Source organism: Hyla sarda, chromosome 1 (genome assembly GCF_029499605.1).
Source record: "Hyla sarda isolate aHylSar1 chromosome 1, aHylSar1.hap1, whole genome shotgun sequence".
NCBI classification, from domain to species: domain Eukaryota; kingdom Metazoa; phylum Chordata; class Amphibia; order Anura; family Hylidae; genus Hyla; species Hyla sarda.
Genome location: NC_079189.1, coordinates 46445485 through 46465251, shown reverse-complemented (window position 1 = coordinate 46465251; position 19767 = coordinate 46445485). Strand labels below are relative to the sequence as shown.

Sequence of the window (19767 nt, the reverse complement as noted above, 5' to 3'; positions counted from 1 at the left end):
AAGTAATACCTATGATTTTTTTCACATAGTATATGTAAAACCTAAAGCACAACAACATCCATTTGTCACTAGCTATCTTCTTACGTTTTCAGCTCAACTTTCATGCATATTCTGTAAAAAGAGTAGAAAATTGGCCCAGTGGATTACACATACGACGCAAACATGATCCGACAGACTGCACATATATGCACCTACCAACCTTATCAAATGGACTAGTCCATAGATCTATACAATACATATATCTAGAAAGCAGCTGTATAAATATGTGCTTTCCAGTGAGTCAGTTTTGTATGTGTTTAAGGAAAAATTGCCATATGTGTGATCCATTGGGTTGGTTTCAAACATTTCTGTCCATGTCCACACACAATGTGACCCAATTGACACTTAAAGGGGTACTCCGGTGGAATATATATATTTTTTTTAATCAATTGGTGCCAGAAATTAAAACAAATTTGTATATTACTCCTATTTAAAAATATTAATCCTTCCAGTACTTATAAGCTTCTGTATACTACAGAGGAAGTTCTTTTCTTTTTGAGTTTCTTTTGTCTGACCACAGCGCTCTCTGCTGACACCTCTGTTCATGTCAGGAACTGTCCAGAGCAGGAGCAAATCCCCATAGCAAACCTATCCTGCTCTGGACAGTTCCTGACACGGACAACACAACTTCCTCTGTAGTATACAGCAGCTGATAAGTACTGGAAGGATTAAGATTTTTTAATAGAAGTAATCTACAAATCTGTTTAAAGGGGTACTCTGGTGAAAACCTTTATTATTTTAAATCAATTGGTGGCAGAAAGTTAAACATATTTGTAAATTACTTCTATTAAAGAATCTTAATCCTTCCTGTACTTATTAGCTGCTGAATACTACAGAGGAAATTCTTTTCTTTTTGGAATGCTCCCTGATGACATCACGAGCACAGTTCTCTCTGCTGACGTTATTATAATAATAATAACGCTTTATTTATTGTTGTCCTTAGTGGGATTTGAACCCAAGTCCCCAGCACTGCAAGGCAGCAGTGCTAACCACTGAGCCACCATGCTGCCCTTAGCAGACATCTGCTATGCATGGTTGCTAAAATGGACAGAGATGTCAGCAGAGAGCACTGTGCTCGTGATGTCGTCAGTGTTCCAAAAAGAAAGGAATTTCCTCTGTAGCATTCAGCAGCTAATAAGTACTGGAAGGATTAAGATTTTTTTATAGAAGTAATTTACAAATATGTTTAACTTTCTGCCACCAGTTGATTTAAAAGAAAAAAGGTTTTCACCGGAGTACCCCTTTAACTTTTTGGCACCAGTTGATTTAAGAAAAATATTTTTTCCACCGGAGTACCCCTTTAACCTGGCAGAAGAAGGTCTGCCATCAGGGCAGTATATGTGGTAATGCTGTCAGAAGCCCAGATAAATGATAAGAGGTCCGAATTTGAGAACTGCTGTCCTGGGTCCAAAAAAACTGCATATACTTCCACTGACCTAATGGGCTCAGTTACCTGTTAACAAAGATAACAATATTACTCATGTTGTAGATGGATGGGAGTGATGGGAATCCCCAAATGGTGGAAAATGTTGGCAATAAATAAATAAATGAAGAAAATAAATAAATAATATAAATGAGTTCTCTCTGTTTTTTTCTTCCATTGATTCTTCCATTACTGCCCGTGACACATGGTCCATAGGTCATTACGAATGATTCATGTTTTGGACCACGCAGACTGATGTCATGTTATAGACGCAAAAATGTCAAAATACAGTGATCCCTCAACTTACAATGGCCTCAACATACAATAGTTTCAACATACAATAGTTTTTTCTGGACCATTGTAACTTGAAACCAGACTAAACATACAATGCTATGGAATCTGCGAAACGTGTCAATGGCTGGAAGAACCGACCAATCAGAATGGATATTTCACTGCTAAAACCTCTGTATTCCTAAAGTGCATGCACTGACTGGTGTCTGGTAGCGCCCCCTACAGTACAGGGAGGTATTACATGTTCTGTACTCTTTACCTGTGCCAGGGTTAGCTGCCCCTTTGGGCATCAGGTGAGGGCGGCTCCATTTTCTTTTTTTTAGGACATTGCTTGTACTGTACAGGACCCTGAAGAAGCTCCTGTCCTCTACATAGACCAGTGTTTCCCAAAGAGGGTGCCTACAGCTGTTGCAAAACTACAACTCCCAGCATGCCCGGACAGCCAACGGCTGTCCGGGCATACTGGGAGTTGTAGTTTTGCAACAGCTGGAGGCACTCTGGTTGGGAAACACTGACATAGACAGAGATTTACAGCTCCCTGCAGATCTTTATTACTTTTATATGTAAAGATTTGCTTTATCTATATTAGTTATCTGCTTATTTATCTTTAATCCTCACTTTTTCCTATTTTTTGATGACATTTTGGGGCTTCAGAACCAATTACCAGGTTTCCATAGAGTTCTGGTCTCAACATACGATGGTTTCAACATACAATGGTCATCCTGGAACCAATTAATATTGTAACTTGAGGAACCACTGTATGTCAAAGTCTAAACTTTCCCCAAACAATGGTACTATGTCAGCCTGGCCCTGAAGAGGCTGGGGTTAAAGGGGTACTCCGGTGAAAAACTTTTTTTTTATTTTTAAATCCTCTGGTGCCAGAAATGTAAACAGATTTGTAAATTACTTCTATTAAAAAATCTTAATCCTTCCTGTACTTATTAGCTGCTGAATACTACAGCGGAAATTCTTTTCTTTTTGAAACACAGAGCTCTCTGCTGACATCACGAGCACAGTGCTCTCTGCTGACATCTGTCCATTTTAGGAACTGTCCAGAACAGCATATGTTTGCTATGGGGATTTCCTTTTACCCTGGACAGTTCCTAAAATGGACAGAGATGTCAGCAGAGAGCACTGTGCTCATGATGTCAGCAGAGAGCTCTGTGTTTCAAACGGAAAATAATTTCCACTGTAGTATTCAGCAGCTAATAAGTATAGGAAGGATTAAGATTTTTTAATAGAAGTAATTTACAAATCTGTTTAACTTTCTGGCACCAGTTGATTTAAAAAAAAAGTTTTTCACCAGAGTACCCTTTTAACCCCTTAAGGACTCAGCCCATTTTGGCCTTAAGGACTCAGACAATTAAATTTTTACGTTTTCATTTTTTCCTCCTCGCCTTCTAAAAATCATAACTCTTTTATATTTTCATCCACAGACTAGTATGAGGGCTTGTTTTTTGCGCGACCAGTTGTCCTTTGTAATGACATCACTCATTATATCATAAAATGTAACCAAAAAACACTATTTTTGTGGGGAAATTAAAAAGAAAAACTCAATTTTGCTAATTTTGGAAGGTTTCGTTTTCACGCCGTACAATTTATGGTAAAAATGACGTGTGTTCTTTATTCTGAGGGTCAATACGATTAAAATGATACCCATTATTACATACTTTTATATTATTGTTGTGCTTAAAAAAAATCACAAACTTTTTAACCAGATTAGTACGTTTGTAATCCCTTTATTTCGATGACCTCTAACTTTTTTATTTTTCCGTATAAGCGGCGGTATGAGTGCTCATTTTTTGCGCCATGATCTGTACTTTTTTTTTATACCACATTTGCATATAAAAAACTTTTAATAAATTTTTTATAATTTTTTTAAATAAAATGTATTAAAAAAAGTAGCAATTTTGGACTTTTTTTTTTTCGTTCACGCCGTTCACCGTACGGGATCATTAACATTTACGCACGCGGCGATACCAAATATGTCTATAAAATTTATTTTTTACGCTTTTTGGGGGTAAAATAGGAAAAAACGGACGTTTTACTTTTTTATTGGGGCAGGGGATTTTTTTTTACACTTTTTTTTACATTTTTTTTTACACTTGAATAGTCCCCATAGGGGACTATTCATAGCAATACCATGATTTCTAATACTGATCTGTTCTATGTATAGGACATAGAACAGATCAGTGTTATCGGCGATCTTCTGCTCTGGTCTGCTCGATCTCAGACCAGAGCAAGAGACGCCGGGAGCCGGAAGGAGGAAGGTGAGGGGACCTCCGTGCGGCGTTCTGAATGATCCCCGCAGCAGCGCTGCGGGCGATCCGATCATTCATTGAAATCGCGCACTGCCGCATATGCCGGGATCTGTATTGATCCCGGCACCTGAGGGGTTAATGGCGGACGCCCGCGAGATCGCGGGCGTCGGCCATTGCCGGCGGGTCCCTGGCTGCGATCAGCAGCCGGGATCAGCCGCGCATGGCACGGGCATCGCTCCGATGCCCGCGGTTATGCACAGGACGTAAATGTACGTCCTGGTGCGTTAAGTACCACCGCACCAGGACGTACATTTACGTCCTGCGTCCTTAAGGGGTTAATGGGACTATGTCTATGACAGGTCATAGTGGAATCTATCAGTTATATAGTAAGTTTCCTCCAGAACAGATGGAGAATAGATGATTTGTGTCTGTCTGGTGACACTTTAGGTCTGGTGTACATTGGCTGCACCTGAGGAATGTATTCGTAGGATCCGCCTTTCATCTTTACAAAACCAAATCATGTTCTAGTTTTATGTGCATAGGTCTTTTTGGGATTTAGCCCAACCCAGTTAACCTCGGGACGGTTGGTTGAGTGAGCTACACAATTTTTTCTTTTTACTCCATGTTCTAGTTTAGAATTATCAGTGACCTAAGTCAAGCAGTTCTCAATGTTTCCTGGAGCTTTTCTTCTACATTGTCGAAATATTTTATGAATCAATAAATCCCAGAGACATGTTAGAATGTGATAGACAGAATGTACACATCAGTCACGGGTCTTATATAGGAACAGGCTGGTTGAGCGTTATGATGTATATGACTGTCACAGAAGAAACATAGCGAAGAAATAATGTCAAACATACAGTATGAAATATACTGTACAGGCAAATAATGCAGCAACATAGAAATAATGACGCTATACACTATACATAATCCAAATGAAACTGTCTTTTCTTTAAATGAGATATCTAGTGCTGAAAAACTTATCCCCTATCCTAAGGATAGGGGATACACTTCAGATCACGGGGGGTCCGACCGCTGGGGCCCCCGCGATCTCCTGTATGGGGCCCTGGCAGCCCGCAGGAAGGGGAGTGTTGACCACCACACAAAGCGGCGAGTGACACGCCCCATCAATACAACTCTATGGCAAAGCCAGATGTGGTGTCCCGGTACAGGACCTTGTCCTGTCCCTTTCTAAAGTCCCCTTAGCTAGAGTCCCTCCATTCCACAGGGCTCTCCTGCAGGGCGTCCCCCTTGGTCGCCTCATATAAATATCTTTATATAGTGTATAAATGTATAGGACCTACCCAGGTAACTTGGTATGTGATAATGGTTGTATAGATATTTAGGACCTTCCGGGGTCATGTGTTAATGTCATGTGATGTACCCAGAGTTCTCTGGGTTCAGGACTTACAGGCTTTGCAACCAATGGGATTAGTCCAACCCCCTTTGTATATAAGGGGCTGTAGTCTCCAAATTCACTCTCTTGGTTCCTGCTCTTAGTTCCGGACTATCAAGCAAGCACAATCCGCAAATCAGCATATCTTCAATTCCTCTCAACTAGGCCAAAGCCTAAAGAACCAGCAGCCACTAAAACCGTGAGTTATGAAGCTCATCCTACAAATCCTGTGTGACTACTATTCTACTCAAATCTTATAATTAGTAGCACAGTGGCCTGCTTAAAGCTAAAGACTATCCGTCACAGCAAAGCCTGGGAGGAACCTGCATCCTGGTTACCTCAAGAGACTGTACAATTGTAAAGACTGCTTGCATCAAAGTTCAAGTAAAAGTTCCAGTTAACTCGTAAAATCTGCTGTGGACATTCCTTTTATTATCCCTGCCATTTGTGGGCCGGTTGGTGGCAGGACCTCCAATACTAAGCAAACTTCACCCTGGCATCACGACAAGTAAGGGTTAATACCACCAGACACTGTAACATCATTGCAACACCCCAGACACCACACAGAGCGCTGCCTTCGGCAATCTTGTGTGGTGTCCCGGTACCAGATTGCATCCGTTACCTTGTGGTGAGGTCCCCAAAGTCAGAGTCCCTTGGTACCGGTGGGGTCCTCATCAATAGTTAGCCCCTTGTCACCCCTTTAATAGCTAAAATTATTCAAATTCAATGTGTAAATATGTAAATAAAGTGTACTTACCTTGTTGTAGTGTCGCAGGACCTGCAGGTCACGTAATGCGTTCCAAAACTCTATGGTTTATGGCTCAAGGACCTTTTGAGGAAGTCAGGTGATCGCCCACCATGCATTGTAACGGTGAGTGACGGCTGACACGGACCAATCCAAAACAGCCCTGCCCATATAAGAGAGCGGAGGCCATTACTCTTTCTTCTTTCCTCGTGGGCTGCTGATAGAGGAGGATCTGCGCAGCTGTCAACAGCAGTGACTAGGCCCAAGCCTTGCGGCAACGGCCATCTTACAGAACTGTGAGTTATCTCAATCCCTGTTAAGTCTGCAAGATCACCAGACCTAAACAGAACCCTAAATCCGGATGGATCTCTGCCTCAATCCTAATTCTACTAGTCCTTTGGATAAGTCAATGGTCCGCAGCATCTTTCAATCACTGCCGTGCTGTATAGAGACTGTATTGCTAAGACTTATGCTGTTAATTGGATGTACCGCAAGTATTTCAGTAAAGTTTATACAAGTTCAAGTTCATCCCTATTGTGGGCCTTTATTCATTTAAGCACGCACCTATCATTTCTGGGAAGGGTGGCGATAGGCCGAAGATTCGGAAAAGTTTGTTCGTAACGCTTAGCAGCGGAGTACCCCTTTAATATCATTGAGTCAGTAGACTCAATGACCTGGAGGCATTTTATTAAGATGAATGGGCAGATATACTATTTATTTGTTGCCCTGTTTTATGATTGTCTACAGTTGAATATAAATCCCATAGGAAATAAAAATACCATATTTATCGGCGTATAACACACACTTTTTAGGCTAAAATTTTTAGCTTAAAGTCTATGTGCGTGTTATACGCCGATACACCCCCAGGAAAGGCAGGGGGAGAGAGGCCGTCGCTGCCCGCTTCTCTCCCCTTGCCTTTCCTGGGGTCTAGAGCGCTGCTACCGGCCCTTCTCTCCCGCTGGCTATCGGTACCGGCGCCCCATTGCCGGCGCCGATAGCCAGGGGGAGAGAAGCGGCGCCGACAGCCAGGGGGAGAGAAAGGGCAGCGGCACCCATTGCAGGCGCCGCTGCCCCATTGCCTCCCCCCATCCCCGGTGGCATAATTACCTGGGTCGGGTCCGCGCTGCTGCAGGCCTCCGGCGTGCGTCCCCGGCGTCATTGCTATGCCGTGCATAGCAACGACGCAGGGGACGCGCGCCGGAGGCCTGCTGTCGGCTCCGCTTCTCTCCCCCTGGCTATCGGCGCCGGCACCGATAGTCAGGGGGACAGAACGGGCAGCGGCGCCGATAGCCAGGGGGAGAGAAGGGCCGGCAGCAGGACTCTAGACCCCAGGAAAGGCAGGGGGAGAGAAGCGGGCAGTGACGGCCTCTCTCCCCCTGCCTTTCCTGGGGGTATATCGGGGTATACACGCGCACACACGCACCCTCATTTTACCATGGATATTTGGGTAAAATGAGGGTGCGTGTTATAGGCCGGTGCGTGGTATACCCCGATAAATACGGTATGTTTTTCTGCTCACTCAGGTTTGCTTTAAAAATGCTTTGTATGTTACCAATTATCTAAGGGTATGCAATTTTTTTTTAAACAACCGTGTATATATATATGTACGGTAAATGTAGCAGCAAGCGTAACAAGACATTGGCTGAATGGTCTTAAAAATTGCCAAGCTAATTTGTAAGAAAAAAAAAAAAGGAAATCGCTCCGGGTAGTTATGTCTTTTTCTTGACTTTCTATAAGTAAATTACCAGATTAAAAATTGACATACACTATACTGTTTGGCCTTGTTATCACATTACACAGTTTACACTAAACTAATAAGCAATCCATATCATGCATAGGTCCTCCAGAGTCCAAGGCTCTCTCTGTAGGTTTATACGTACTTGACAGAAATATATATATATATATATATAATATATATATATATATATATATATATATATACACACACACACACACACACACACATTAACATAGGTAGGACAATTTCCCATGATAAACACATGTATCTCTAAATAAATCATACAATGATTAATCCCCTCCCCCCAGGTAGGAAGGTAGTACCCCCAAATTAAGCCCCTCCCCCCAGTAGGCAGGTAGTACCCCCAGATTAACCCCTTCCCCCAGTAGGCAGGTAGTACCCCCAGATTAACCCCCTCCCCCAGTAGGCAGGTAGTACCCCCAGATTAACCCCGCCAGTAGGCAGGTAGTACCCCCAGATTAACCCCCTCCCCCCAGTTGGCACGTAGTACCCCCAGAATAACCCCTCCACCAGTAGGAAGGTAGTACCCCCAGATTAACCCCCTCTCCCCAGTAGGCAGGTAGTACCCCCAGAATAACCCCTCCACCAGTAGGAAGGTAGTACCCCCAGATTAACCCCCTCCCCCCAGAAGGCACGTAGTACCCCCAGAATAACCCCTCCACCAGTAGGAAGGTAGTACCCCCAGATTAACCCCCTCCCCCCAGTAGGCAGATAGTGCCCCTAGATTTGACCCCCCCCCAAGTTGGTACCTCTGCTGCAGAGAGGCTCTGCAGTTGTCGGGAATTCAGGTCAGAACCTTCCCCAGTCCCCAGATAAGGGCTTGCACAGCTACGCATGGACCGGTAATGATGTTTGCGCATGTCACACTCTCAGAATACCTAGGGCCGGCGTCAGGACGTAGTAACACCAGCCCTTGAATTCTGGGAGCCTGACGTGAGCAAACGTCAATACGAGGCCGACACGCGTAGCTGTACGGCACTTAACTGGGGGCGGGGACATCCTGAGTTCCCGGCAACTACAGGTGAGCCGGGCATAAAAATAGGAGCCAAAGGCTGAGCGGCTTTAGTCTCTGCCTCCCGCTCCAGGCTCTCGCACTGCTGGCCCGGCCGGACGACAGGGTGAGCTGCCGAACCGGGATAGGGGCAGGAGGACGGCCCGGCACAACAAGCACCGGCTCTGCTTGGGGACCCAAGCAATTGCTTGGTTTACCTGTCCTGTAGCGATGGGCCTGAATTGACAAAGTGTAGGGAGTCACGTGAACCAGCCATAGGCCAGCTGTGTTGCGCAAAGTACCGATCCTACATGTAAGAGATAAACGTTGGGCCCTGTTCAGACAAGACTCTTTAATTCTTATTGGATAAATACAAGGGAACCCTAAATGGGTGACACTCCCTCTGTTAATTTATAATTCCGTAGTAGGAGAAAATACATAGAATATTAATAAAAGGAGGGATATAGTATAGGAACAGGTTGAATACGTATAAGTAGAGGCCATTGTTTCTGCACTGGGGGGAGGAGAGGAAACGGGCTGCCTATTATTACCCAATACCGGCCCAAGTCAAGGTTAAGCTTTTCAGTCGAAGTTCCACTCCATAATAGTGTCTGGAGGAGCATAGTGAAATATTGCTATTTCCCTGCAGTTTATAATTAAAAATAACAGATGGTCGCTCTCCGTGCACAAGGCTGACTTCATTCTCCCTGCTAGGAAGTCATTCATAAAGCCGTCAATGTAAATCTCGCTGCAGAAGTTTGTCATATGGATACTAAATCTTCTTAAGTGAATTACAATGTAGAGCTCATATTCATGAGTCACGGAGGCTGTGCTGATACATAAGTACATGGCAAGAGATGGCGGGAGTTAGACATGGTGTCCACAGATATGTACCATATGATATCCTGGGCATACATATAGGTTAGGGAATTCTTACTAGTGTTGCTCACGAATATTCGAAATTCGAATTTTAATCGCAAATATCGCATATTCGCTAATTCGTGAATTCGCAATTACGAATATTCGCTTTTTTTTGTTCACAGTACACATCACAGTGATGTCTAGTGGTACGCCCCCCGCACCTGAGAGCTTTGGCTCTCGCTCCCCGCACTTCCAGCTATTGACTTGCCGTCTGCTGTATGGACACGTGGAATAAAGCATCGTTTGGCAAATACTCCTCAGTGGGTGAGTGCAGCTTTTTTCAAGTCTTCTGCTTTTCATGTTTTACACATCACAGTGATCACTGCATCCCTCTCTGCTCTTCGCATATGCGCATATTTGCGAATATTGAACCCTCCCTTCTCCGCCCCCTCAATGCAAGCCTATGGGAGGGGGCGTGACAGCTCCCATAGGCTTGCATTGAGGGGGCGGAGCGTGATGTCACACAGGGCGGAGCCGTGACGTCACAATGCTCCGTCCCCGTGATCGACAGTAATCAGACCCGGAGCGAACACGGGGGACTGATTCTAACGGGGTGCGGCGTGCAAGATCACGGGGGTCCCCAGCGGCGGGACCCCCGCGATCAGGCATCTTATCCCCTATCCTTCGGATAGGGGATAAGATGTCTAAGCGCCGGAGTACCCCTTTTAGTTGAATTACAAATAAAACTCTTTGGATTGTTATTAGGGTTGTGCCTAGACTTTTTTTTTGTTGGCTATAAAATGATGGCCTATGATTTATAGACAACGCTTTTGTAGTCTTAGGGTTTAATAACTTATATAGAAAAAATGTGATTCTAAATTTTTCAGATATCAGAGTTACGTAGGTATAAGACAATTTGGTTTGGTATTATTTACCAAATAATACTACAATATAAGGAGCATATACTATTACCATACATATTGCCATAATGCTGTTATTGTCAAAATCCAGATTACAAAGACCAGTATAACCAATCTTACCTGTATATAAGAGGCAAATAATACTGCTACATCATGATCACTATTATTACCACCACATAGTCATTGGATAATACCACCAAACTGTTACTAAGCAAAAACCCTAACAGAAAGACCAACATTACCAATAATGCCAGTATGCAAGAGCTTACTGAATGAAACCACTATACACAGACCAGTATTCTCCCATATACCAGCTGTATACAGGCTCCGGAGACCATATTGTGATTTCAGGTACATCCAATGACATCTTCTCTGATCTGCGTCATCCTCTTTCTTTTTATTCTCCATCTGCCTCAGACCATGACAACTTTTTCTGCATCTGCAGGACAGGCATCGTAGTTTCCACATTTCTCTAGCACACTCTCTACCTCTAAGCAATCCTCCCCAATATAGGCCGCCATATTGTGTAATAATGCCCCTCATGGTGTCTTGCACAATAAAAGGGGGTAGTTTAGTAAGCCCCCAAGTATGTATATCCCACACAGCATGCAGGTAGTTCCACTATTAGGTAGATATGTCCCCCAGTAGGCACGTAGTACCCCTATTATGCAGGTATGTCCCATAGTATGTACTGTATGTATATCCTCCATAGTAGTTAGGTAGTTTCATTATTAGGTAGGTATATCCCCCAGTATGTAGCTAGTTTCCTTGTTAGTATCCAATGTACGTATAAGGCAGCACACCAAGTAGTGTTCAAATAAAGTGCAGTTTAATGTCCTATATCCAGATACAACGTTTCGGCAGTATCACACTGCCTTTCTCAAGCAGTGTGATACTGCCGAAACGTTGTATCTGGATATGGGACATTAAACTGCACTTTATTTGAACACTACTTGGTGTGCTGCCTTATACCTACATTGGATACTTACCTGTACAGTCTGCGACTGGGACTGTTGGAAATTTGGCTTGCACCCACCTGCTGTGTGACTACTCTGGCCGTGCTGTCTCCGCATTCCTTGTGTAGTTTCCTTGTTAGGTAGATATGTTGTATGATAGGAAGTCCCCTCTTAGCTATGTCCTTTGGTAGTTAAACACCCCAGTAGGCAGGTACATCCTTAGGTAGATAATAAGAAATAATCCAGCAACTCACCGCAACCGACACTCAGTGTAAAACAGCCGCCATGGATAACCGGGATCTTGCGGGAAGCTTAGAGGCTACAAACCGGTGAGTTTCGGGCAATCAGCACTTCTTCCGGCTCCAATGGGGCCGGAAGAAGTGCTGATTACCCTGAACTCACCAGTTTGTAGCCTCTGAGCTTCCCGCAAGATCCCGGTGAGTTCCATGGCGGCTGTTTTACACTGAGTGTCGGTTGCGGTGAGTTGCTGGATTTTTTTCTTTTTGCTACTGTATTATTTGCCTCTTGGATTACTTTGCACCACCGTTTTGCTCACTTATATATAATTTTTTGAACCACTGTGATTTTTGCTGTCGCCCTCCATATATTCCATTGATTGCTTTAGGTTTTTTGGGTCAGATGCCTCCAGCTGTTTTCTCTTTATTATTTTCACATCCTTAGGTAGTCCTTCTTCCCCATTAGGCAGGTATGTCCTATGGTAGTTTAACCCCCTTCTCCCCCAGAAGGCAGGTACGTCCATAGGTAGTCCTTCCCCTGAGTAGGCAGGTATGTCCTTAGGTAGTTTTCCCCCCAGTAGGTAAGTATGTGTGGTGAAGCACTGTGTGGAAAGCCTTGTGGGGGTGTAGGGTAGTTGGGATGTTGCTGTTCAATAATATAAAGGGCGCTGTTAACCCTTGTCACTCGTGACGCCAGGGTGAAGGTTAAATACTGTAATGTTGCTGAGCCTATCGCCACCCTTCCCAAAGACAATAGGTGAATGCGTAATAAATGGATTGTCCACAACCACTGTTGAACTTAAAACTTGCAGGAACTTTTACTGAAGATTTTCTGAAGCAGACAATATCAATCACAGTCCAGATAACAGAGTCTATTTCTAGTTGAGCAGCGATTGACAGTTGGTTGGGATCAGATAAGCTCAATTCCGCTTTTAACAGATTCCGTAGCATAGATCCGCTGGATTTAGGGGTGCGTTTAGGTCCAGTGATCTTGCGGAGATAACAGGGAATTGTAAAGTCTATAAGTCTCTAGCGTAGGCCGTGGCCGCAAGGCTTTGGGCCTAGAAATTGTCTTTGTAAGTTACGGAGGTCCTACTTCATCCAGAGTCAGCAACCCAAGATAGAGAATAATGGCCGCAGCTCCCTTATATGGGCAAGGGCTGGCCGTTTTGGATTGGTCCTTAACACTTGTCACTCACAGTTACACAGCATTGTGGGTGAACACGTGACATGAGAACCACCAAAGGTCCTTCAACAAACCATAGAGTTCTGAACTAAGTCACATGACCCGCAGGTCCTGCGACACGAACAAGGTAGGAATATTAAATATACATCTTTACATTTATATTTACATAAATTCGAGCTAACTGAGGGGTGACGAGGGGTTAACTAAGGAAGAGGACCCCCACTGTTCCTAGGGACTCTGACTTTGGGTACCTCACCACAAGGTAACGTATGAAATACGGTACCAGGACACCACATATGCTCTTTGGTAGTTCCCCACCACCACAGTAGGCAGGTATGCCCTTGCATAATTCCCCTCCCCCCACAGTAGGCAGATATGTCCTTGGTAGTCATTCCCCATAGGCAGGTATGCCCTTAAAGGAGTACTCCGCACCCCTAGACATCTTATCCCCTATCCAAAGGATAGGGGATAAGATGTCAGATCGCCGGGGTCCCGCTGCTGTGGGCCCCCGGGATCTTGGCTTCTGCACCCGCCTGTACGGCTTCCACCACACACCGGCAACGCTGGAGGCTTTGGAGCCCGACCACAATGGCGGACGAGCGTGACGTCACTCCGCCCTGTGTGACGTCACGCCCCGCCCCCTCAATGCAAGTCCATGGGAGGGGGCGTGACGGACCTCCCATAGACTTGCATTGAGGGGGCGGGGCGTGACATCACATGGGTTGCGGAGTCGTGACGTCACCCTCGTCCGCCATTGTGGTCGGGCTCCGAAGCCTCCAGCGTTGCCGGTGTGAGGTGGAAGCCGTGCAGAAGCCGAGATTCCGGGGGCCCACAGCAGCGGGACCCCGGCGATCTGACATCTTATCCCCTATCCTTTGGATAGGGGATAAGATGTCTAGGGGTGCAGAGTACCCCTTTAAGTAGGCCAACCTCATAAAAAAAAGTCCATAATCAACTCCTCTCCTGCGCAGAGCTGCCAGGCCTTTGGCTTCCTCCTCTGCGATGCACCATCTTCCTTGAACTCTAGTCTAACACCAGACGACCTCACTGTCCCCGCAGTGTCCCCATAGAAACTATGGACTAACCCTTAATAAGAAGGTATTAGGACTAAGACTAAGCAGACAGCTGAAATACAGAAACTTAAAAACAAGATAAACTGACAAGTACAACAGCAACATCAAAATACCAAGGATTACCAGGATTACACAAAGAAGGACTAAGGAAAGGCTACTGAACTAGGAACTAGACGTGTACAAGGTACAAGGAATTCTGGGTTTCAAATTTCGTTTCGTTTCTTTTTTTTTGGGATAAAATTTTTTTGGTTCGGTTAAACCGTCGGGATACAGTAATTCGTTTTATTCCGTTTTCGGACGCATTCGTATATATTTTTTTCGGTTCTATTCAGAAACTGTTCGGCTTTCGGATGCATTCGTTATTTCGGATCTATTCGTTATATATACCATTCGTTTCACTTTTGTTTTCGGACGATTTCGTTATTCGTTTTAATGCTTATTTCTAATGCTTATTTCTAACGCAGGCCTTGCTGATCCTCTCTTGTAAAAAATACAGATGTTACCTTAGCATGTTTTGCAGTTGTGTCTGTGCCAGAAGCCAAGTTTTCCTCAAGTAAACTGTCCATTTCTGCAAATCCAGTGACTCCACACTCCAGTAACACCAGGCAAACTCTCACAGGACGACCTCACAACTACCGTATTTTTCGTCCTATAGGACGCACCGGCGTATAAGACGCACCCAATTTTTAGGGGCAAAATCTAAAAAAATTAAGATTTTGAACCCAATAGTGGTCTTCAACCTGCGGACCTCCAGATGTTGCAAAACTACAACTCCCAGCATGCCCGGACAGCCAACGGCTGTCCGGGCATGCTGGGAGTTGTAGTTTTGCAACATCTGGAGGTCCGCAGATTGAAGACCACTGCAGGAGGAGTTAATACTCACGTGTCCCCGCCGCTCCGGACCCGTCACCGCTGCCCTGGATGTCGCTCCATCACTGTCCCCGTGTCCCCGTCGCTCCGGAACGTCTCTGCTGCCGGCCGGGTATCCTCGCTCTCCGTCGCCGCCATCACGTCGTTACGCACGCCGACGCACGTACGCGACGACGTGATGACGAGGAAGGAGAGCGCCGGCCATACAGGGGATCCCTGAACGGAGAAGACACCGAGGAGGCAGGTAAGGTCCCCCCCGGTGTCCTGTAAGCACCAACCCGGCTATTCAGTCGGGCTGTTTGGGACTGCAGCGGTGAAATCGCGGCGGTCCCGAACAGCCCGACTGAACGGCCGGGTTAGTGTCACTTTCCCTTCAGACGTGGCGGTCAGCTTTGATCGCCGCGTCTGAAGGGTTAATACAGGGCATCACCGCGATCGGTGATGTCCTGTATTAGCCGCGGGTCCCGGCCGTTGATGGTCGCAGGGACCGCCGCGATAGGGGTGTATTCGCCGTATAAGACGCACCGACTTTTTCCCCCCAGTTTTGGGGAAGAAAAAGTGCGTCTTATACGGCGAAAAATACGGTAATTAAAACAGCCTCACTGTCCGTGATACATTGGGGATCGACTGGAATAAGCTAATTACCTAAAAGGTATCATGTGACCTGACAAGAACCAATTGAAAAAATCGAATTAATTATTTACTTTCGTTTTACGGTTAACGAATGCATTCGTTATTTTACAAATGTATTCGTTATATTACGAATGTATTAGTTATTTTATGAATGTATTCGTTAATCTGATGTTCTTATTATCGTGGTTATTGGGAAATGTTCCAAATATGTTTTTGTGCATTCGGATCAATCCGAACGCCCGAAAACGGTAAAATTCGTATAAATTAGCATTCGTGCCAAAACGAATTGCACATGTCTAAAGACAACCATTGATGAGACAACCCATTCAAAGGTCCTAATATGTGGAAAGTTGTTGTGAACTTACAAAAAGTTTCATCAATTATTAGGTTAAAGCAATAACAAATCTAATTAAAGATAATACAGTGATCCCTCAAGTTACAATGGCCTCAACATACAATAGTTTCAACATACAATGGTCTTTTCTGGACCATTGTAACTTGAAACCAGACTCAACATACAATGCTATGGGATCTGCGAAACGGGTCAATGGCTGGAAGAACCGACCAATCAGAATGGATATTTCACTGGTAAAACCCGTGTATTCCTAAAGTGCATGCACTGACTGGTGTCTGGTAGCGCCCCTACAGTACAGGGAGGTATTACATGTTCTGTACTCTTTACCTGTGCAAGGGTTAGCTTCTCCTTTGGGCATCAGGTGAGGGCGGCTCCATTTTCCTTTTTTAGGACACTGTGTGTTCTGTACAGGACCCTGAAGAAGCTCCTGTCCTCTACATAGACCAGTGATTCCCAAAGAGGTTGCCTCCAGCTGTTGCAAAACTACAACTCCCAGCATGCCCGGACAGCCTTTGGCTGTCCGGGCATGCTGGGAGTTGTAGTTTTGCAATAGCTGGAGGCACCCTGGTTGGGAAACACTGAAATAGACAGTGATTTACAGCTCCCAGCAGATCTTTATTACTTTTATATGTAAGGATTTGCTTTATCTATATTAGTGATCTACTTATTTTTCTTTAACCCCTTAACGACACAGGACGTATATTTACGTCCTGCGCCGGCTCCCGCGATATGAAGCGGGATCGAGCCGCGATCCTGCATCATATAGCGTCGGTCCCGGCGCTCATCAACGGCCGGGACCCGCGGCTAATACCACACATCGCCGATCGCGGCGATGTGCGGTATTAACCCTTTAGAAGCGGCGGTCAAAGCTGACCGCCGCTTCTAAAGTGAAACTAAAAGTGACCCGGCTGCTCAGTCGGGCTGTTCGGGACCGCCGCAGTGAAATTGCGGCATCCCGAACAGCTGACCGGACACCGGGAGGGCCCTTACCTGCCTCCTCGGTGTCCGATCGACGAATGACTGCTCCGTGCCTGAGATCCAGGCAGGAGCAGTCAAGCGCTGATAATGCTGATCACAGGCGTGTTAATACATGCCAGTGATCAGCATAGGAGATCAGTGTGTGCAGTGTTATAGGTCCCTATGGGACCTATAACACTGCAAAAAAAATGTAAAAAAAAAGTGTTAATAAAGGTCATTTAACCCCTTCCCTAATAAAAGTTTGAATCACCCCCCTTTTCCCATAAAAAAAATAAAACAGTGTAAAAAAAATAAAATAAACATATGTGGTATCGCCGCGTGCGTAAATGTCCAAACTATAAAAATATATCATTAATTAAACCGCACGGTCAATGGCGTACGCGCAAAAAAATTCCAAAGTCCAAAAAAGCGTATTTTGGTCACTTTTTATACCATTAAAAAAATGAATAAAAAGTGATCAAAAAGTCCGATCAAAACAAAAATCATAGCGACAGATCACGGTGCAAAAAAGAAGTCCTCATACCGCCCTGTACATGGAAAAATAAAAAAGTTATAGGGGTCAGAAGATGACATTTTTAAACGTATACATTTTCCTGCATGTAGTTATGATTTTTTCCAGAAGTGTGACAAAATCAAATCTATATAAGTAGGGTATCATTTTAACCGTATGGACCTACAGAATAATGATAAGGTGTAATTTTTACCGAAATATGCACTGCCTGGAAACGGAAGCCCCCAAAAGTTACAAAATGGCGTTTTTTCTTCGATTTTGTCGCACAATGATTTTTTTTCCGTTTCGCCGTGCATTTTTGGGTAAAATGACTAATGTCACTGCAAAGTAGAATTGGCGGCGCAAAAAATAAGCCATAATATGGATTTTTAGGTGGAAAATTGAAAGGGTTATGATTTTTAAAAGGTAAGGAGGAAAAAACGAAAGTGCAAAAACGGAAAAACCCTGAGTCCTTAAGGGGTTAATCCTCACTTTTTCCTATGTTTGGATGACATTTTGGTGGCTTCAGAACCAATTACCAGGTTTCCATAGAGTTATGGGCCCAGATTTAGCGAACTGTGTAAGAGAAAAAGTGGAGGGATTTTCCCCCAGCAACCAATCACAGCTCAGCTTTCACTTTACCTCAGCTCGTTAGCTGAGCTGTGATTGGTTGCTGTGGAAAAATCCCTCCACTTTTTCTCTCACACAGTTTGAGAAATCTGGGCCATGGTCTCAACATACGATGGTCGTCCTGGAACCAATTAATATTGTAACTTAAAGGAACCACTGTATTGTATCTCATCATCAAAGCCTTGTCTATTGTATACAGGAGCTCGCTTCATGGGAAACTTATTCTCAGCACATGTGTGGGATCCTGACATAGACCACAAGGATTTAAGGGCCTTTCTGACAAAATGAAAAGCTAATAGTTTTTTTTGAGTCCATAATTAAAGGTGTTTTTCTAGAGGAAAGTGCCATCCAATCCCTCTGCATAAACAGAGCGTGTACAGGTTAGGGAAACATGGAGTTTAATCACAGCGCTTAATGCATCCTGAATGAAATGGATATCCCGCCATGGAATGCTTTTGTTCTCAAAGCTGCAAGTCATAATAATCGAGGTGGAAACTAAAGTAAAGTAAACAGAAGAATTTCGAGGAAAGTGCTGAGGAATGTTAAAGAATGTGTTCAATTTTGTGTCTACCAACATCATTTTATGAAAACTGATGAATTTCCTTTTTTTTTTTTTTACAATTTTTTTTTTTTTTTGGGGTATTTTTGAAATCCCACACATTTTTTTGTTACATTGACCTCCGAACTTCCAGGAGTGAACATTTATTGTTTTTTCTGCTTTGTGTTTGATATCTGATTCCTGTTAATATTTTGTACGTGACACAACACTGGTTATTGCTTAGAGCAGCACATTCCGAGAGCATTACCGTAAGTCATTGCTCAAGCTTAGTGTGAGCCAGAGAACCTGAGCAAGCAGGAATGCAACTGTGTTCTCCTTGTGAAAGGGTCTATATCCCCCTGGAAGGGTCTAGAGCACTGTGAAAAGGTCTAGAACACTTGTCAAGGGGACTTTTCACTAAATTTTGCTGCCCAGTGTACTTGGTGAAAGCTTTATTACTGGTCTTACAACCTTACAATGGTCATCCACCTTGGACAATCCTTACTATTTGGAAGGGTCCTTTAAAAGGGTACTCCGGTGGAAAACTTTTTTTTAATTTATTTTTTAAATCAACTGGTGCCAGAAATTTGAACAGATTTGTAACTTACTTCTATTAAAAAATCTTAATCCTTCCAGTACTTATTAGCTGCTGAATACTACAGAGGAATTTCTTTTCTATTTGGAACACAGAGCTCTCTGCTGACATCACGAACACAGTGCTCTCTGCTGACATCTCTGTCCATTTTAAGAAATGTCCAGAGTAGGAGAAAATCCCCATAGCAAACATATGCTGCTCTGGACAGTTCCTTAAATGGACAGAGATGTCAGTAGAGAGCACTGTGCTTGTGATGTCAGCAGAGAGCTCTGTGTTCCAAAAAGAAAATAATTTCCTCTGTAGTATTCTGCAGCTAATAAGTACTGGAAGGATTAAGATTTTTAAATCGAAGTTATTTACAAATCTGTTTAACTTTCTGGCACCATTTGATTTAAAAAATCAAATCAAAAAATCCGCTGGGACCCCCACGTTCTCCTGAACGGGGCTCTGGCAGTGTGCCAGAATAGGTTCTTCCGACCCCCGCAGGAAGCCGCATACGACACGCCCCCTCCATATATCTCTGTGGGATATATGGAGGGGG

General features: G+C 44.2%; 1 long non-coding RNA gene across 1 annotated transcript in view; it reads left to right on the top strand.

Moving 5' to 3' along the window:
* Positions 1-6336: 6336 nt before the first annotated feature.
* The window catches only part of LOC130351768 (uncharacterized), a 36503-nt gene continuing 23072 nt past the window's right edge, over positions 6337-19767 (top strand). The window contains exons 1-2 of the long non-coding RNA XR_008888365.1: positions 6337-6451; positions 9949-10090. This is a non-coding gene — a long non-coding RNA (uncharacterized LOC130351768). The remainder of the gene's footprint in view (positions 6452-9948; positions 10091-19767) is intronic.